General features: G+C 47.7%; 1 pseudogene; it reads left to right on the top strand.

Moving 5' to 3' along the window:
* Nucleotides 1–16,637: 16,637 nt before the first annotated feature.
* LOC140609424 (protoheme IX farnesyltransferase, mitochondrial pseudogene) lies at nt 16,638–18,023 on the top strand (annotated as a pseudogene).
* Nucleotides 18,024–21,849: the final 3,826 nt, after the last annotated feature.

Raw genomic sequence — 21,849 nt, 5'->3', positions numbered from 1 at the left:
CTTGTCAACAGCTGGTTACCAGGTCTTTCATGCCAGAAATGGCAAACTCAGATGCCTTCAGGGGTCAGAGACCAGCCAAGACAACAGGGAATGGGATGGTAAGAGGCCTCTTACAACTTCATGGCTCTATCTGGTTTTGCAACTATGAGCGTGGTCACGGACTGCAGATTTTCTGGATAGTTCTTTGAAATCCCCCTGTGTTTAAATGTTGGCTTGAATTATACACACACACACACACACACACACACACACACACAGTGTGGGCCAAATAAAACACATGAGCGAGCCAGATACAGCCTGCAGTCTAACAGTGTGTGGTCTTTACTTCTGGTTTGCTTTTTGGAGGTAAGGTGCAGAGAGGGAAGAACCAGGAGGGGGTTTTATTTGTTTTGTTTCCTATATTAAAAAGCTGGAAGATTAAGTTCTGGAAATTTTCTCTCTTTTTTATGACCCCTGCAGTATGGGAAACTTCAAAACAAAAGGAAACAGCCACTGGCTCTTCCTCATCCTGCCCCCAGGATCCAGCAGATAAGGAGCTAAACCCTAAGATTTAAAGAGTCTGGGTTTCTTCTCTCCCTTTCAGGCTCCTGTCCACCTACTGTCCCCATCCTCAATTTTTGAAACCCAGTGATGATTTTATCGACTGCTATTTCCATATGACTGAGCAACACGGGGGTTGAGTGAACACTGAGGGTTCATTGCACTGTGGTAAGACGCTATCCCGTGTCAGGAAACAAGATGAAAAGCATGGCTCAGCGGTTTAGCGCCTGCCTTTGGCCCAGGGCCTGATCCTGGAGTCCGGAGATAGAGTCCCACGTCAGGCTCCCTGCATGGAGCCTGCTTCTCCCTTTGCCTGTGTCTCTGCCTCTCTCTCTCTCTCTCTCTCTCTCTCTCTCTGTCTCTGTCTCATGAATAAATAAATAAAATCTTAAAAAATAAATAAATAAAGCACTTCTACCTGGAGATTCCTGAGAAGAAAGGAGATTAATTTCAGCCTCGGAGCCCAGGCACCGGAGCGCACAGCTCCTGCGTCTTCCAAGTTCGGCTGTCAGGACCACCTGCACAAGCGCCACCGAGCCAACCCAAGGTAACCACGAGGTCTCAAGGAGACACTTCACACAGGCAGACGACTCAGTGGAGAATGCCCGGCACTAATGAGCCATCTCGCACCAGCACCCGGCCTCCCAGTGGCAAGAGAACTTTCCAGCTTACCTCTGAAGCACGGCGGCTGCAGTGCGAGGCCTGGGATGGAAGGGGCTCAGGAGGGCGAAGAGAGCAGGCCAGCCCTACATCCTCTGACCTGTCAGAGAGGAGGGTGAGCGCTCAGGATCCAGAGGGACCTGCAGGAGCCCCTCAGAATGCAGGCGGATGCTGAGACCTTGTCCTCAGAGCCGCTCTCCCGATGTACTTTGATCGCCTTGGCCCAGCTCCCCACAGATCCAGCCCCACACCCCCCAGAGCTGCCCAGAGCAGTTCAGGCCCCAATTGTCCATGTCCTTTGTGCGTCTCCATCCAGGCCACTCAAGCCACGATCTTCCTCAAGAATCATCAGTAAGCCAGCAGCAAAAGCATCTCTTTTCACAGCAGTGCAAACTGAAAGCAGAGGGTTTCCTGGGCGCCCTGCTGCTCTCCAGGCCTCCAGGGCCCAGTGCCTCTCCCCCAGGTCAGGTGGAGGGAGAGGCCATGGTGGAGCTCAGACCTTCCCCAGCCCGGCCCACCTGCACCCCAGGAAATGAGCAGAGTGTGGCTTCCCAGGAGAGCAGGGAGCCCAGGGGTCTCCTGGGGACTGTGTGTAGACTCGAGGTGTCCACAAAGAAAAAAACAAAAGAGCTGCCCATACACACACACACACACACACACACACACACACACACACAATCCCTGCACAACCTGGAAGCCAGCTGTGCTCTAAATTAGGGAGCCTTTGTTCCGTGATGGTCTTCTCTGGGAAAATTAGAGACCACTCAGAGAATGAGCCACTCTAATGTACCAGGAAAGGAAGAACTAAGAGGAGGACCCAAAGAAGTATTCCTACTCCTCTAAAGGTCTTCCCAAATTCTACCAGTTTTGCCAGAATCACAGAGATGAGTATTTACAAAGAGAAAAATACCAAAATCATGGCATGGAATAATATCTCACGTTTACAGATTACCAGATGCTGGAGTTTGGGAGGTTTTTTTTTTAAGGTTTTATTTATTTATTCATGAGAGACACACAGAGAGAGGCAGAGACATAGGCAAAGGGAGAAGGAGGCTCCCCATGGGGAGCCCAATGTGGGAATGGATCCCAGGATCCTGAGATCACACCCTGAGCTGAAGGCAGACGCTCAACTGCTGAACTACCCAAGTGCTCCCCAGGTGCTGTTTTAAGTGCTTACATGTCTGAACTCTGTATCCTCACAGCAATCCTATGTGGTTGGTACTTCCACAACTCCCAAACTGCTAATGAGGAACCTGAAATACAGAGAGGTTAAGTGACCTGCCCACAGTCACACAGCTAATACGTGGCAGAGCGGGGATTTGAAGCTAGACCATCTGAACCTCTGTGCACAGCTGCCTCTTGCACTTTGATGTTACAAATAACCATAACAAAGACAAAGCATGTTCTCATGAACAGAGTGCTTTCATTCATTATTCCAAAATATCTTTTTGTCTAGCACCCGCCAAATGCAGGTCCCAGAGACAGAATGGCGAAAAAGTGATACCTAGTACCTGCCCTTGTGGTTCTTCTCCCCAAGCAGAGGAGATGAAGAGATAGATAAGTCAACCATGCCTAAAATTAAACACATAAGGGTGGTGGTAAATGCTATAAAGGAACAGACAGGAGTCATCGCTCTCTTAAACAAATACTATTTTCCTCATTTTACAAATAGGGAACCTGGGATTTCAGAGTGAAATGAGATATAATAAAAAAACTGATTTTCTAATTTTTTAAATTTTATTTGTTTTTGAGTAGATACCCAGTATCCGCACGATTTGACATTCAGTAGACACTAAAGGGTATCCCCACATACCCCCAGCCTCCCAGTCCCCCTCCCAGAAGCAATCGATGTTGGGTCTCCTGTATCATGGGTCTCCTGCCAGAGACACTCAACCAATCAAATACACACTTTCTTTACAGCAGTTACAGCACACTGCACACACAGTTCTGCCCCTGGGGTTTTTTCTCCAGTAAACAAATACTCAGCCTGCTTCCTCATTTTTTTTATCGCTGCCCACAATTTCATTGCATGGATGTCCCACACCTGCTTTAGCCAGGCTCTTCCTGATGGTCATTTAGGCGATTTCCAATCTTTTACAAGCACAAACAGTGCTGCTGGGACCCACTAAAAATATAAACCATTTCACACACAGGCGGGTGTCTCTGCATAATAACCTCCCAGAAGTGGAATTGCTGGGTCTGGGCCATGTGCATTTGTAATTTTGATAGATATTAACCATATTGTCCACCACTGAGATGTCCCCAACTTCCACTCACCCAGCAGTGGGCGGAGCACCTGTTTTACCACACCCCAACACGGTGAAGACACACCACAGAATCAAGGGACCTGGGAGCCTGTCCCATGCCTTGCCAACTGTGGGCTTTGGGCAGACTTCTCAACCTCTCAACCTCAAGGATCTCATCTAAAGAGTGGGCTTAGTAGTGACCCCACCTATGTCCTGAAAAGTCTAACACACAACTCTATGGAGCCAAGGTGAGTAGTACAGTGGCTCCCTGGGGAAGCAGCTCACAAGATACGTCCCCAAGGCCAATGACTAAAAAAGCCAACTGCACTGAACCACAGGCCAGACAGGACATCCCAAAGAAGATGCCAGCAAGACAGCACAGGCTCGGCAGCCAGACAGGCAATGTACAAGTTGTGTGACCTTTAGCAAACTGCTGACTGTCTTCTTTCCTCCTCCCAGAGAAGAAGAGTCAGACAAGTGAGCACATACCGAGCACCTGGCACACAGCAGAGGCTCAACCCCCAGTCATGGTCCCTGGGGCAGACACAGGTGCCCAGCATCCAGCATTCCAGCACACACAAGCACTTCTCTCCTGTGACCAACTGGACTCTCCCTAGGGTGAGGAGCCCACTCCACCCCTGAAAGCGGGACAGCCCTCACCCAACGCAGGACGGGAGCTGGTGACAGAGAGGATCCAGCTTCTTGGCCCCTGGGGGGGAGGAGAGGCTCTGTAATGTGTTTGGCACAATCTCCTAGAGATTGTCAGGGGACTGTGCTCCAAGTGCCCACAACAACAGCTCCTCAGCATGCCCTCTGGACTCACTTCCCTTCTGTCTCACACACTTTCAAAGACTGCACCCCCACCCCCTGCAAATAACCATCTGCACTCAAATTCCTCCTCAGAGCCCACATCTGAGGGAGCTTAACCTAACACAGTTGTCATCACTGGGCAGAGGCTAGACAGACGTATGAGGAGGGTGCAGCAGTCAATACGGAGACATGGAGGTGAGACAACCACCACTCGGGCCAGATCTGGTGGTTCTCAGGTTCCAGAACAGCACCTTTATACACAATGGAAATGGATGTTCAGTCAGGCCTAAGTAGACCCTGATCACAGAAAGCCACTGTGAGATCCCACTCCTCCCAGAGCCTCCCACTCTGGAGAGGCAGGACTCAACTCTCCAAGTAGAAGCCCACTAAGCTCCTGAAGACATGCTTGAGGAGGACAGCAAGTCCCAGGGTGTTTTCCAGAAGGTTCTATAACTGGCTTAGTATACTGGAAGTCCAGAGAACACCCAAGCTGTGTATTCTGGCTTCCTCTACAAGGCCATGGAGACAGTTGGAGGACCATGAAGATCCTCAGTGTGCAGGAGGAATAGCTAGACCATTTTTTAGTGTTGGGACTCCTGGGTGGCTCCATGGTTGAGCATCTGCCTTCGGCTCAGGTTGTGATCCTGCAGTCCTGAGGTCGAGTCCCCATCGGGCTCCTCATGGGGAGCCTACTTCTCCCTCTGCCTGTGTCTCTGCCTCTCTGTGTGTGTCTCTCATGAATAAATAAATAACATCTTTAAAAATAATAATAATAAAGTATCAATGGGATCCACTCCCAGCTTCCATCCTGATGGCAGAGGGTATGTGGATCTCGCACTTCTACATTCTAGCTCATTCCTGCAAGATTTAAGGAAACCAAATGTCATAGCTGGAGTTTCATGGCATCCCTGGCAAGTTAAGGGAGGAGACAGAGCTTGGAGCAGAATCTCAGCTGACGACAGTGGCTGGAAATGAGTCAAAGTTTGTAGAACAAAATTTAACACTGAGTCAAAAAATACGACAGAAGTGAGAGAAAAACGATAGATGGAAAGACACAGATAAATAGATACCAGAATAATGAATGATGTGATGGCTACAGTCCATTCCCTGCGCATATGCCACGGGTCAGTGCTCTGGCTGACCGCCAATGGCCAGCGCCATCTCTTCACTTGAAGACTTTCTCAAAACTGCAGAAGATTGGCAGGCATTCAAGGACTCAACACCACTCCCCTGGCCCTCAACCAACCACTGACAAGCCAGGCTATAAACACGCCAGCTCGCTTGCCCCTCAGATGGGAAAACCCTCCACTACAACCCACATTCTCCACAAGATGGTGCTCCAGCTGCCTGCAGTGGGAGTTGGCTTCCCAACACCCCTTTACTGGCTGCCTACCCCCTTTGTTTCATTTCTCCCAGCTCCCTATAGTGTGTCTTGGGATTTGCTACTGAGGGAACCCAAACTACAGCAGTTGGGCACCTGCTGTGCCCCAAACACCAAGCTAGAGATTTTAGATATTGTGCAGATATGAAGCAGTGTCTACCAAGGAAGGAAAACAAATGACACCATCTATGCATAAAGGGAAAGGTCCAGCCTTTGTTTCAAAACAAGTGTTCATGACGACATGGGGAAGAGCACTCTAACTATGAGGCCAAGCCAGGTGAACAGAATGACTGAGCAAATCTTTTTCAGGTCATGCATTTTCCAACAGAAAAAAAAAAAAAAGAAAGAAAGAAAGGCCAGTGGAGGGAGAACCAGGTTTCCAAAGCATGCCCTTTGTGTCTGGGATTGTGCCCCCTTGCTTGAAGTCATTTCACCACAGTGGTTGGGCTTTAGCCTGCCCGGCTTCTGCAAATCTACTCTTTGCACCAGGGTTGTCCTGAATTCACCCCCACAGGTTAGGGGAAGGGTCGGGGAGTCTCTTCACCTCTCCCAGGGAAGGTAGGAGTGAGCTCTAGTTAAGTTTGGGAGCTAAAGCATTCCTGTCTCATTAGTGACTCTAATCTCTTGCAAGCACTGAGAAGTCACCAAAAAAAAAAAAAAAAAAGCTTAAGCCATGAGCTGTAATCCGGGCTGTCCTTGCAAACAGGGGGAAAACAGGCCATGTTTTGTGGCTTCCTGCAAACAAAAGCCCTATTCGTTAATGAGGATTCTTAATTTAGGGCAGGAGAAAACTTTTGGGTTATTATTAGGCCACAAATGGAGGCCTGTGTTTCATTTCACTGCCCCACTTAACCAAAAATGCCTTCCGTTCTGTAAATTAAAGAATTATTTTTAAGTGCTAAAGGCTGCTGGATAACCTTGGTGCTCAGTCTCCAAATTTAACAAACTGGGGCAAAGGGTCCCAAAGGCTTTGTCCAGCTCCAACAATCTCCGGTTCTGCTCATCTTACCACTTACCCCCTCTTAGAGGTCCCTTCAAAACCCTCAGGGTTGGGGCACCTGGGTGGCTCAGCTGATTAAGCAACTGCCTTCAGCTCAGGTCATGATCCCAGGGTCCTGGGCCCTGCATTGGGCTCCTGCTCAGCGGGGTGTCTGGTTCTCATTCTGCCCCTCCCCACCATTTGTGTTCTCTCTTTCTCTCTCTCTCTCAAATAAATAAATAAAATCTTTTTAAAAAATCCTCAGAATCTTTGGATACTGTTGGGGATCACAGCATCTCCTGCCAGCTTGGGATCCCCACCCAAGGTCCCCACCAGAGGTCCCCAGCAGAGGATCCCATCTGCAAGCTAAGAAGTTCAAGAAAGACAGCAAAATCTCCCCTTTGCCATCCACAGGGGGAAAAAAAGGTAATCACCTCTATCAGTTCCATACGCTAAATGATCCAGCATCATCCAGGGTCTTCTCCTGGCTGAATTAACAACACAAATCATCACCTTAGGAGGAAGTTCATGCGGGCACTGGAGAGGGACAGTTCTGCATTATGGGAGTCTTTAAAACCCACACTCAAAAAAAAAAAAAAAACCCCACGCTCATAAAATGTGATAGGAAAATTCATCTTTGAGGTTCATGGCCAACAAAATCTACAATGTCTCTTTCATAGATGCTCTTAATGTTCTCGGCAGAGTGGTGAGTGGGTGGCCCTGGGGAAAGTGTGGGGTTGAGCAACTTTCTCAATAAAAACAAGAGGTTGGGAACTGTGACTCCCCAGTCGGGAGACCCCTGTTCAGGCTGGTAAACCAAACCCCAGGCTCCCAAGGTGGCTCCTGCTGGCGTCTTCTCAAGATGCTTAGTGACACACAGAATGAGGTTGATGGCATTTGGGAGGAAGGGAAGGAAAGAGGGAAGGAAGGAAGGAAGGAAGGAAGGAAGGAAGGAAGGAAGGGAGGGAGGGAGGGAGGGAGGGAGGGAGGGAGGGAGGGAGGAAGGAAGGAAGGAAGGAAGGAAGGAAGGAAGGAAGGAAGGAAGAAAAAGAAAGGAGGCTTAGTTCACCACTAGGGTTTTTGGGTTTTCCTTTTAAGCATCTGTCCTGGCAGTGGTATGAGTGACCTTGTAATGACCCGATACCCTCTTGGGTTCTCTGTTTGTTTCAGGTCACCGTGGAGATGATGGAGGATGTCCCTTGAGGGCCCTCATGCAGCACTTATTCCCCTTGCTGCTAGTTCTGGACCCCGAGCCATCTACCAGTGTGAACACGAACACTAATGGCCTGAAGGAGCCTGGATCAGCCGCTGGGGAAGTTGGGAGAGGCCACCATGTGCCCAGCTAGGAGCCAGGAGCTGCAAGGTGGAGAAAGTCCCCGCTCTCAAGGGTTTTGAGTCCACACCCACAAAGTGCCTTGCTTCCCACTGCTTTCCCAGCTTCTCCCAAACCAGCTCCCTTTCTGTGCCCTCTGACTCACTCAATGGCACCAATATCCCCCAATCCCCCAGTGAAGTCAGAAGCCTGGGAGTCATCTCTGACGCTTCTCTATTCCTTCCCTCATATTCAATCAACCATCATTTATCTTCTTGATCCTCTTCAGTCTTTTTTTTTTTAATTTATTTATTTATTTATGATAGTCACACACAGAGAGAGAGAGAGAGAGGCAGAGACACAGGCAGAGGGAGAAGCAGGCTCCATACACCGGGAGCCCGACGTGGGATTCGATCCCAGGTCTCCAGGATCGCGCCCTGGGCCAAAGGCAGGTGCCAAACCGCTGCGCCACCCAGGGATCCCCTCTCTTCAGTCTTCAATCTGTTCACTTGGGGATGCTGCAGAGAGTTGTATAGGATGCGCACTGTCCAATTTAAGGTGTACGATTCCCACCATGGTCCATGAGAACGGTGCCCACTAGAGTTGTGCAGCAGAACAAAGCACCTTATATGCCTCTCCTTTCTACTTCCATCACCTTAGCTCTGACCTCTGTTTCTACCCTAGAATAGAGTCAGCCTGGAGGAGAGGAGGGCAATACAGGCACCTGACCCACATCTTGCCCCCATGTATCCAGCCTCCACAGAGTACTTTATCAAAAAGGCATGTCCTATTACATCACTTCTCTGCTTCACACCCTCCATCGGCTCCCCACTGTCCTCAAGATAAAACTCAGACTCCGTCACCAGGCTTATGAGACATAAAGGGCCTAGCACAACCTGACTCCTGGTTCCTTCTGCAACTTTAGCTTATATCTACACGACTAGCATGGGAAACCCTATGCTGAGGTCACTGCAGCATGGCCCATCATGAGAGCGCTGCACATACTATTGCCCCTGCCTGGCCTACACCCTCAGTCACCCTGTGTCTCACCTCGGCCCCTCATTTCATGGTTCATCTAAAGTTCTATGCATCCCTGAAGGCCCAGCTCACACATTGCCTCCTCCAGGCTGCACTCCCTGACCAGCCTTGCATGAGTCCCCGCAACCCTGACTTGAGTCTAGATTGACTGTCTCACTACTGGGCCTTTTAGGACCAAAAGCAGTATTCAGGAAATAGCTGTTGCATGCCAGAAAGGCTCTCCTGGGCCCCACTCCTCAGCAGACAACTGAGGACCTTTCTGCTGCAACTCTTCCTCCGGGGAGAATTTCTTTGCAGCATCACCCCTCTGGCAGCTCTGGTACCATCTGAAATCTCAGCAGCTTGGGACTGGTGCCCGCCCTCCCTTCTAAGTCCTTCCCCTTGCCTCTCTGCTCCTGCCCGTAGCCCAGTCTCCTGTGAGCCGACCTGTTTCTGTAGCTCCACACCTGCCCTGTGCAGATACCATCTCTTCTCATAAGGCTCGTTCTTGCACACTGAACAGAAACCCCTGGCAGGGAGCCAACACACACTCAGCCTACAAAGTTACCCCCAGCCCCTTTGAAGGAAAAGGGACCCCTGTCCTGCCCTGGGTCTCTCTCCCTCCTCCTGAGCTTCCTGACTTCTTGGTGAACTTGCTGCACTCTGCTGCAAAATACTTCTTGCTCTGTTCAAACTGCAAAATGTGAACACATTTAGTGAACCTCAAGACATCCCCTCTCCTCCAAACATCCTTCCATGTTCTCTGTGATGATAACACTTTGCCTCTTTATGAAGCCCACTGGCTCATAGTCCCAAAGGCAGCACACTTCCCACCCCCAGGAGCAGTCTCTCCCAGAAGCAGTAGAGCCAGGCAGATGGAAGCTCCAGGCTTATCCTGGTGTCCCCCTCTGTCTGTTCCTAACTGAGCCTTCAGGGTGGGAACCCTGGCACAGGTGTCAGCACCCAGAGGAATGAACATGGACCAAGGGCTTCCAAGGATCCCAAGGGCCCACAGCGATGCTAGTGACACTATTTTTTTTTTCTAACTGAGACCCTGGGAACTGGTTCAGTGAACTCCAGTGACTGACGTGGACTCCAAGACTGAGAGGGACCCTAGAAACCACCCGGTGCAGGGCTCAAAGTGGGCTCCTCTTTGCTAGAGATGCCACACATAGGGCCAGGATGTCAACTACCAGGAGAGGAAAAGGTGTTAAGAAAAGGGACTGGAAGGCCACATCAACCCTGGTTCACTGCTGCCTGCACTGGGCTTCTGTATACACGGCTACCATTTCTGAGCACTTCCTGTGTACCAGGGACCAGGCTGAGAGCTTTTAATGTCTCACCTGGTGTGTTCCTCCAGTCGACCTCTGCTGAAGGAGTTATTATGAAGCCCACCCAACAGGTAAAGACACTGAGGCTCAGAGCAGCCGTGACTTGCCAGCATAATTCAGCCAGGACAGGAGAGCACTGGGGTTCTCCCTTAGGCTGCCACACACGGGGTCCCGTGCCCTCAACCACCAGGCCACATGCCACACGAGCTCTGGGCTGCAAGGTTCTGTGGCTTAAAAACATAATAATTGGGGATTCCTGGGTGGCTCAGCAGTTTAGTGCCTGCCTTCAGCCCAGGGCATGATCCTGGGGACCTGGGATCAAGTCTCACATTGGGCTCCCTGCATGGAGCCTGCTTCTCCCTCTGCCTGTGTCTCTGCTTCTCTCTCTGTGTCTCTCATGAATAAATAAATAAAATCTTTTTTAAAAATTTTTAATAAAAATAAAAATAAAATAATTAAAACTGATTTCTCCAGGAAATGCTAATCCAAACCATACCACAGCCATTAGAATGGCTATCATCAAAAATAAAAAATAAGAACAGAACTTCACAGGTGTTGCAAAGATGTGGAGAATTCAGAAACTGTGCGTTCCAGGTGAGAATGTAAAATGGTGCAGCCGCTGTGGAAAACAGTACAGCAGCTCCTCAAGGAAGTAGACACAGCATTACCACTCGATCCAGCAACGCCACTTCTGGGTTTCTACTCAAAAGAGCTGAAAGCAGAGATGCCAAGAGACCTGTGTTCACCCTCTTGCACAGCAGCAGCGTTCACATGGCTGAAAGGTAGAAGCAACCCAAGTGTTCAGGGATGGATGAAGGGATAAACAAGATGTGGTATCTCCATACAAGGGGATATTATTCAGCCTTAAGAAGGAAGGACATCGGGGTGCCTGGGTGGCTCAGTGGTTGAGCGTCTGCCTTCGGCTCAAGGCGTGATTCCAGGGTCCTGGTATCGAGTCCCCCACTAGTTTCCCAGCAGGGAGTCTGCTTCTCCCTCTGCATATGTCTCTGCCTCTGTGTGTGTGTGTCTCTCTCATGAATAAATGAATAAAATCTTTAAAAAAAAAAAAAAGGAAGGAAATCCTGAGACGTACTGCAACATGGATGAACCTGGAAGATAACAGGCTCAGTGAAATAAGCCAGACCCAAAAAGACAGTACTGTACCACTAAAGTACTGTCACAGTGACAGAAGGTAGCCCCAGCTGCCAGGGGCTGGGGAGGGGCGGGGAGGGAGTGGGGAGACAGTGTCAGTGGGCCCAGAGCTTCCGTTCTGCAAGCTGAGACGGGCTGGAGTCGGATGGTGGTGCTGGCCGCACAGTGCTACTGTAGGTAACGGCACTGAACTCTACGCTTAAAGACAGGATGGTAGATTTTATGTTACATATCTTACCATAATGAAAAAGTTAAATTTTAAAACATTAAAATGCCAAGTTTCCTATTATGTATAATTTGCCAGAATGTCTTTTTCTTTAAGGTTTTATTTCTCTTTTTCCGTCTTCTCTACACCCAACATGGGGCTCGAACTCGTGACCCCGAGATCAAGAGTAGCACGCTCTACCGACTGAGCCAGCCAGACGCCCTGTTTTGCCACACTTTCTATTTTGGCCACAAATTCTTTAAAATCGAGTCCTCCACTCCTTAGTTGCAAAACCGGGGGCCCAGAGAGGAGAAGCAAGCTGCGGGTGGCCGGCTCCCCTCGAGGCTGCCCCTGCTCTCCCTCCACGGCCACGGCCACGGCCACGGCCACGGCCGTGCAGCCCCAGAGGCACCGCTGGGCACGGGCTCATTCCCAAGCACCTCGAGGAAGCGGCTCTGCTCCTTCTGCCTCTTTCCTCCCTTCTCCTTCCACGGCTCAAGGCCAACCTGCCTTTTCCATTCCTTTCAGCCAGAAGGTGGTACCTGGGCTGAAAAGCTGGTGACGTGGCTTTGTGAAGACAGATGGGGCCGTGGGGATGTGCACAGGCGACTGCTAGCAGGTGATGCGTCGCGGCATCCGGGAGGCCATCACTCAGGAACAGGTTGCCCCTTTCACTCGGGTCTTTCCTGTCCCTGGAAGCAAATCCATCTCCTCTCTGGCTCTCTGGTGCCATCTTGTGTTACTTTTTAAACAGCCATGAAGACTTCGTGTCTTCATCTTTAGCAGCATTTTTATTTTTTTTATAAATATAGAATAACACCCAGTGCTCATCCCCTCAAGTACCCCCCTCAGTGCCCGTCACCCAGTCACCCCCACCCTCCGCCCACCTCCCCTTCCACCACCCCTAGTTCGTTTCCCAGAATTAGGAGTCTCTCATGTTCTGTCTCCCTTTCTGATATTTCCCACTCATTTTTTTCTCCTTTCCCCTTTATTCCCTTTCACTATTTTTTATATTCCCCAAATGAATGAGACCATATAATGTTGGTCCTTCTCTGATTGACTTACTTCACTCAGCATAACACCCTCCAGTTCCATCCACGTCGAAGCAAATGGTGGGTATTTGTCGTTTTAATGGGTGAGTAATATTCCAGTGTATACATAGACCACATCTTCTTTATCCATTCATCTTTCGCTGGACACCGAGGTTCCTTCCACAGTTTGGCTATTGTGGACATTGCTGCTATAATATTGGGGTGCAGGTGTCCCAGCGTTTCATTTTTAGCAGCATTTTTAAAGAACCAAACAGTTCTCAAAGTTCTATTGCAGAAGAATTTCTACAATGTTCTATAATACTATAATAACAATGTAATATTAATAATAATAATATTCTAGAAGAAAATCAACATTACTCATTGTTCTAGCACCAAGTGGTCAAGGCTTCCTGAAACACCCCGCTTTGGAACACATTCATAGATATTTCTAAGACAATCTGAAGGGTAGAAGCTGGTTTTATCCCCCTTGCCCTTAAGAACTGCTTTTGATAGGAAAAAATAGCTGTGAGCTAAAAATGAAGAAGGATATGTTTTGTGTCAAAAGTCCTACCCAAGGGGCCCCTGGGTGGCTCAGTCAGTTGGGCATCTGCCTTTGGCTCAGGTCATGATCTTGGGATTCTGGGATAGGTCCCCCAAGATGGGCTCCCTGCTTGGCAAGGAGTCTGCTTCTCCTTTTCCCTCTGCCCCTCCATCCCCCCTGCTCACGTGCTTTCTCTCTCTCAAATAAATAAATAAATAAAACCTTTCTAAAAAGAAAAAGGAAGGAAGGAGGAAGGAAGAAGGAAAGAAAGAAAGAGAAGAAGAAAGAAAGAAAGATAGTTCTATCCGAGCCAGAAGAGGAGCAGGGTTAACAAAATATGTTGTAAACCCTTGCCTGGAAGTGGGCACAACCTAAGAGCAGCATATAGAACTGTCTTCCTAATGAAAACACAAATGTAGTCCGGGGACACCCCCACGATGCCAGTGACTGAATCAACCTGCAGGTCTACTGGCCTATGGAGTGGGGGATGTTGCTAAAGCCAAAACTGGTATCTCAAAGAGGAGGAAGAGGGAATGAGGGACACACAGCTGGTTAGAGGCATTAATCACTGGTTAATGTAATAAATCTATTACCAGGATTTTAAGCACCAGCACAAAGCTTCACTGAGCTTTCCTTTCTCTTGTGGAAAGGCAAGTTGCTTTTGGAGAGTTACACAGAAAAAAAAAAAGAAAAAGAAAAGAAAAGAAAGAAGAAAAAAAGAAAAGAAAAGAAAAGAAAGAAAAGAAAAGAAAAGAAAAGAAAGAAAAGGAAAAGAAAAGAAAAGAAAAGAAAAGAAAAGAAAAGAAAAGAAAAGAAAAGAAAAGAAAGAAAAGAAAGCCACTTTGGGGTTATAATCCCACCTTGGGTTATCACTGTCACTGACGGGGCTTTAAAATATCCACTGTACTCACAGGAGGCCTCAAGCTGAAGAGAGACTTTCAGGACTCAGACACAGGCTTTGTTCTGGAGATCCAGTCCCCTTCCCCACTGACCCACTCCACCCAGAGCCTACAGAGTTTAAACAGAACAGAAAAGCAAGAGGACCCTGGGGAAGGGAAGGCAGCAGGGGCCTTCCACATTTGCAGGAAAGCTATTTGCCAAAAGATTAATTGACAAAAGCAAATCCCTGCATCTTAAAGTTGAGGAAAAACTCAAAAGGAAAACACAACACTGCCCCAGTGAGAAGAAAGGCAGGTGGAGGCCTCATTTTTGTTCTTTAAATACATGTCACATTTCCCAAAAATGCACAAAATGTCATCCCTGAAGTAAAACAAGTCAGGCTTTGAGGTCAGAGAGCCCTGAGTTTAAAAGCTTGCTCATGACTTCAGACAGCTTCAGTGGCTGTCCTGGGCCCCCAGGTCCTCATCTCTACATCAAGACTAATAATATCTGCCTCAGGGGATTGACATGAATGCAGATGAAGAATCCCTAGGATAGAGTCTGACTCAAGCAGGTGTTCAGTAGATGGTGGATGCCATCTTGATGATGATGGTAGTGGTGATGATGGCAATAATGGCAATCCTACTGTTCCACTCGTCCTAAACCCCCATCCTTCCATACACAAACCTGCCACTCTTCTCACTGGCAGGCACACTCACTTAATAGCTGTAGCTAACATCCACTGAGCACTTACTATAAGCAGGCTTTGTGCAGTAAATTATTTCACTTGATTTGCAGGGCACCCAAAGATAGCTCCAGCTAATACCCCACTTTATAGTGGGGAAACAAGTTCAAAGAGGTTGGGCAATGCATTGGTCAGGGCAGGCTAACCACTATCACCAAAAAAACCCCAAACCTCAATGATTTAACACAGTAAAAGCCTACGTCTCCCCCCATATCCTCATTGGCACCCTTGTTGGCAGACAGCACAAAACAAAGGACTTAGTCTAGCAGTCATTCAGGGATCCAGGCCCCTTCTGTACTGTGACTCCCCCACCTCCTACACTGAGTCACCACCTGATCCCCTGCAACTAGATAGCAAGCAAGAGGGAGAGTGAAAAAACCCATGGCTCTTCCTCCCCTCAACTCACTGTGCACATGGCACTTCCGCTCACAATTTAGAGACTAGCTAAAACTAGTCTCTCGGGCCCACCTAGATGCAAGGGGCTTGGGGATAGCCTATTCATGCTTCCAGGAAGAAAAGAGAATAAACAGATATTGGCGAGTAATCGTTTCCATCATAATGAACTTGCCTTAGACCACACAGTCAGTAGGAATGGAAGTAAGCTATGAACCCAGACCTTCACCTCCTAGTCACTGAGCTACCCTGCCCTCTGGGAAAGTGTGGAGGTTTTAAAACAGAGCTCCCAAAGTCTTTCCCATTCCTTCGATAAAGATGTAGGGTCCATATTGAATCTGGATTCTGTTAGTCCAACAGAATACAGCAAAAATGACATTATGACCATGTACAATCTCTCAAGACACTGGCAAGCTTCTACTTCTTATCTCCAGGGATGCTCTCTCTTCGAATCTAGCTGCCCTGTTGTGAGAAAGCCCAAGCTAGTCTTTATGGAGAGGTTACCTATATTTGTTCCAGCTAACAGTCAGGGAGAGGTCCCAGACATTATCTAGAGTGGCCCACCGAATGTATGAGTGAAGACACTTCCAAATGATTCCAACTCTCAGCAGTCAAGTCATCCCCAGCTTTTGAGTCTTCCTAACTGGAGCCCCAGATACCATGAAGAGAGACAACCCACCATGGCTGTGCCCAGTCTGAATTCCTGACCCACAGAATCTGTGAGCCTAAGAAAATGGTTGATTGATGCCACTAAGCTTTGGGGTGGTTTGTTACACAGCAGTAGTAACTCTAAAAGGAACATACTTAAGAATTTCATGTAGAACAGATCCTATTACTTCTGAGAGGGAAAGCTTCCAGAATCTCTTTATACCAGCCTTTTTACTTTTGATCTTGTGCTTTTTGATATTTTTTTCCACAATAAAAATGTATGACTCTTACCATTAGGGGAAAAAAATTTTTAATGATGTACCCTCTGCCCAATCACTAAACCCAGTGACCTCTGTGTAATCTTGTCTCTTGACTTTGCCAGGAAATTAGACTCCTTGGTCTACGTGGTAAAGCTGGGTGGCTATGCAGACCCTAAAGGTCCTCAATGCTTGTTCCAGAAGGGAACAAGCCAGTGGCACTTGCTGCCACTTCTAACTGTCCTATTTGAAGCACTAAGCACTAAGCCAGCTTCTGTGAGGATGAGCAGGGACCTAGGTCAGCCCCAGCTGTGCATGTGAAAATCACAGCAGGAAGGCAGCTGGGATTATGGGTAAAACAGACACCCTGGAGATGGTTTGTGAAAATGTTGCCAAAGATGCCAGATGCTGTCTGCCTCTGGACTGTGGTTCATGCTGTTTTCCCTCTGAGAGGTGCCCTTCCCAGGCACAGAAGGTTAACCATGGAAGTGAAAGTTCAGGAAAAAGAAGATGGCAGTGTCCAGCAGCCACGAGGAGAGAGGACACAGGGACCCCAGGGAGCAACCAGCCTCACGCACTACGGCCACATCCCTGCACACTCTCTCCCCACGCCTCTTGACAGGTTGGGTGAGAGGATGTGTCTGGTATCCAGAAAAAAGGGCAATGTGGAATCCTCTCACACGGTGATGCATCTTCTCAGGAGTATCAATAGGGCATAGGTGACATTTCAGCACCTGACCTTCCTCAAGTGCCTCTATGTCACACAAGTGGACAGAAGCCTCAACCAGCAAGTCATATGGAGGCCAGAACCAGGGCGGTTTCCTTTCCTTGAAAAAAACATCTTCAGGTCAGGCCACAGCAGACATCTAGGACATGAGACCTCTTCCACCACACACCCCCAGCCTGCCTTTGTCAAAAAGCCAAATGAAAAAGAACTGCTAGAACTGGAACCGACTTCCAGAACTAAAGGCTCAAGAGATGGGGGAGAGACTAAAGATGGGAAGCAGTGGGGGGACCCCAAAGCTGCATCTGGATGATCTGCGGGGAATTTGGGCTCCACTGTCCAAAATCAAACTCACAGCTCTCTGCCGGATTTGCACGGGCTCCAGGACCTCCTGACTGGCCCTGTTTCCTACTCAGTTCTGTCAGAACAGGCCTTGCATTCTGCACTACCAACCCCATCCATCAGTTTTTTTGAGGCACCATTGGATTCAAAAGTGAACACGAGAAAAACAAGCCTCTGGTTCATGGACAGATTAGCCCATGGCTAGCTGTGTCCTTTGCCACCTGCTGTGCTGTTCCATGAGTTGCCCTACTAACCTAGGGGGTGAACCCACTCGCGGGAGCCCTGAGGGTCATCCACATTGTCCTGTATACCTGTCGCTATAACCCATTGAAGAGGATCAGCATCACCAACATGTGGGTCAGAGCCATTGTTGGGGTCATCCCACCTGTCATGGATGGGACAGCTGCTACTGGGAGCCTCAATGCTGGAACATTTCTTCCCAGAAGAATCTTCTGCTCTTGCCAGTTTCTTCCATTTCAACGCCCTGAGCTGGGGACTCTACACAGACTACTCTTGAGGCTTCCATTTGATATCGGTCACCCACCCAGCTCTGTGCAGATGCATCACTCTGTACCACTGCCCAGCATGGATTGGACTGTTCTCGGGGCCCCATCCTGGACGTCACCATATGGACCTTTCCTGTCATCTCCCTCCCCAATAACCTGTATATTTCCTACCTCAACTTTCAGTTCTACAGGAATGTGGACCCGAAGAGCTCCTGGAAACTGTTCTTCTGCAGCCTCTAGCACCTGCCCTTGCTCCTGCTGCTCCTGCTCACCTGCAGGCAACCCCGAGGTGGGAATGGAGCCAGGGTAGAGCCTCAGAGTTGAAATCACATGGGCACATGGGAAAAAAAAAAAGAAACAAAAAACATACAGGGAGGCACACAATTTTTGATAGCCCTTTGCTGTTAGACAAGTATATTTTGGCAATTCTGGAGCTCAAGAAAGGAAATTGCTGGGTTTGGTACAAGATTGTAAAATGATCTGATGCTCAGTGATCACCTGACAACTGTTTTTAATGGTAATGTCCAAAATGTTCCCCAAATAAGAAATAGGTTGGCTCAGGTGATTAGTATAATATTTTTCTCTTTAAGGGATTTATATATTTCTTTCTCCAATTCCCTTCTCCCTCCTCCAATTGTTTTTCTTCCTCATATGGATGTACAAGTGTACCTCTTCCTTTATGGCCACACAAACACACACACACACACACACACACACACACACACACACCTGTGCTCGTTGGTGGCCAGATGTGCTGCACATTGGGACTCTACCTGTAGTTCTGTGTCCTCAGGCCCCTCGAGGGCCATGTCAGAGGAAATGTGTGCCTCCAGCCTTCCCTGTGAATGATCCAGGGCCTCCGGTTCTCGCTTTCTCATGTGCATTCTCAACTACAGATTCCCCTCAAACAATAATAGAATACCAAGGATGTGCTGCTGCTTGGCATTCAAAGGGAGAACTCCAAACAGTTGCCTATGGGATCTCAGATGGGACCGCCAGCCCCTAGCCCACCCCATTACCTATCAGCATTTCAAAAACTCCAACAAATCAAAAGCATCTTTATATTCAGTTTAAGATACAGGAGGGATCACAGGCACCTGGTTGGCTCAGTCGATGAAGCATGTGATTCTTGATCTCAGAGTCATGAGTTCAAGCTCCATGTAGGGCATGAAGCCTACTTAAAATAATAATAATAATAATAATAATAATAATAATAATAATAATAATAAATACTACAATACAGGAGGTATCTGAAGTGTTTCTTTCTGAAAGGATGGCACTAAAAAAAAAATAAAAAAAATAAAAATAAAAAAAAAATAAAAAAAAAAAAAAAGGATGGCACTAGACTTCATACCAGCAGTCTGTTGGGCTCTGACCCATGTCCCTCTTCGGTCACTGCTGCCGGTCAGCAGCCCCTATGCTGCACAGCTTCTCAAGACCAAATAAGAAGAGAATTCAGAAAAAATGTGATCCAGCCACATAGCTCACATTCTTGTCCCTTTCATGAAAAATGCCATTTCTCTACTGGTAACCTAAATTCAGAAATTAGCCTCCATACATCCAATGGCTTTAAGAAGCAGAACTAGTGTTGGATTCCCAGTGGGGATGCATCTGGTTGCAGGAGTTGTGTGAGTGCCCCTGTAGCCAGCTGTGGCACCAGTCACCTCTGGTTCCTGCCATCCATCCTTCATGGATGCCACTTGTCATCTGTCAAACCCCAGTTACCTGAAGTTCTGTAAGCTTAACAGGATGCTTTAAATACTCCACCTCCAGGGGCACTGCTGCCCTGTAGGAATTCATTTTGGGGGGTTTAAGCAACATTTACACGGTCACTGCAATATGCCTGTTCTCAAAAGTTTCTAAAGCAATTGCAGATTAACATCTGACCCATTTCTACCTGTCTGCAATATTACCTCTTGGCCGTATCGAGGTTCTTTATTGTGGGGAACATGGCTTAGGAATGTCTGCAAAGAACGTCTACACCTTGTTGCAGCTCTCAGATTTGTAAAATGCCTCCTTCCTCGGCCATAAGCCAGTAGCTCGGGGAAAAAAGAATGAAAGTACAAATGAAGTTTTACTATGGAAGAAAAACTATTAGCTTTGACCACATGAAATTGTCAATATTAGTCGTGTTTGACCTACAAAAAATGGCAATTTAGTACAGTCCAACCTAGTAATAGGGGAGATCTGATGAGGACTTACTGTGTTGGGGTCCACAATAGATATACATGATCTCATTTACTCCTCCAGATCCCCTGGGAAGGGCATTTCTATTCCCATTTCACAGAGGAGGAAGTGCATTGGAGGAGGTTAAGGTACACTAGATGAGAACTTGAAGACTGGTCAACTGATGAACAGTTCACAAACATGGAAATGACCAAAGAAATCATGAGCCAAACCTCTCACCTTACAGACAGGATGACCATAGCCTGCACATGGTATGACTCTCACATGCACACGGAAATGTGTGGGGAAATGCCATCAAGAGTTCTCAAGACCCCTGGATGTTCTGTGTCTCTCCCTGGTCTCACGACACCAACTCTATGCCCCTTTCTCAACTTGACCTCACTTGGTTACATCAAGTAAGGAGAAGTAATAGTCGTCTCTGCATATCAAAACCCAGAATTTCTTTCTAAATGCCCACCAACAGGATATTAAATACCCTTAATTATGTTGCATCTTTTATTTTTTTAAGACTTTATTTATTTATTCACGATAGACAGAAAGAAAGAGAGGCACAGGCAGAGGGAGAAGCAGGCTCCACACAAGAAGCCCGATGCGGGACTTGACCCCACAACTCTGGGATAACTCCTGAGCCAAAGGCAGATGCTCAACCGCTGAGCCACCCAGGTGTCCCATGTTGCATCTTTTATTTTTTTTAAAGATTTTATTTATTTATTCATGATAGACAGAGAGAGAGAGAGAGAGAGAGAGAGAGGCAGAGAGAGAAGCAGGCTCCATGCCAGGAGCCCGATGTGGGACTCAATCCCGGGACTCCAGGACCACGCCCTGGGCCAAAGGCAGGCGCCAAACCACTGAGCCACCCAGGGATCCCCCATGTTGCATCTTTTAAATAGAATACTATGGAACCTTCAAAAATAATGTTATGGTCAGGGCACCTAGCTGGCTCAGTTGGTGGTGCATGTGACTCTTGGTCTTAGGGTTGTGAGTTCAAGTCCCATGTTGGGTGTAGAGATTACTTAAAAATAAAATCTTTAGGGGCACCTGGTAGCTCAGTGGTTGAATGTGCCTTTGGCTCAGGTCATGATCCTGGGGTCCTGGGATTGAGTCGCGCATCAGGCTCCCTATGGGGAACCTGCTTCTCCCTCTGCCTATGTCTCTGCCTCCCTCTGTGTGTCTCTCATGGATAAATAAATAAAATCTTTTTAAAAAATAAAATAAAGTCCTTTAAATATATATAGTTATATACTTGGAAACATGAAAAAAATGCTCAAGTTATTATTATGGTAAATTTCAAAAGATGTTGGCCAAAGTGTTTCCATGGTATGAGTCAACTGTATAAAATACAACATGAACAGCTAAGAAAAGAGACTGGAAGGATATATACCAAGATGTCCATTGGTGATTCTGCTAAGCACTGGGATCACGGTTTTGTTTTTTTCTTTCTACTCTCCTACAGTGAATATACATTTTTAAGAGTATTGAGAACAAAAAGACTTTCTTAAAGAAATGGTATAAAATTTGGCTTCTCAAAAAAAAAAAAAATTTTTTTTGGCTTCTCTAACCAGACTTGAGTAGAGTCTCCTGGTATCTGCCTGACAAGTTTTCAAATGGTAATTCTGACTCTCTTATGGAATGATACAGGAGCTCCTGGTTGGGGGAAAGAGGACTGCACAGTTCAGTGACATGACCGTGATCCTGGCTCAACTCTTCCACACACCCCTCAATTCCCTTGGCTCAGGAATCACAAGAAAAAGTAGAGTAAAAGAAGCCACTCATTGGGGATCCTTGGGTGGCTCAGTTGTTTGGCGCCTGCCTTTGGCCCAGGGTGTGATCCTGGAGTCCTGGGATCGAGTCCCACATCGGGCTCCTTCCATGGAGCCTGCTTCTCCCTCTGCCTGCCTCTGTGTGTGTGTGTATGTGTGTGTGTGTGTCTCATGAATAAATGAATAAAATCTTTAAAAAAAAA

The sequence above is a fragment of the Canis lupus genome, chromosome 2 (genome assembly GCF_048164855.1).
Source record: "Canis lupus baileyi chromosome 2, mCanLup2.hap1, whole genome shotgun sequence".
NCBI classification, from domain to species: Eukaryota; Metazoa; Chordata; class Mammalia; order Carnivora; family Canidae; genus Canis; species Canis lupus.
Note: the sequence above shows the minus strand (reverse complement) of the source record. Positions and strands in the feature narration are given on the sequence as shown.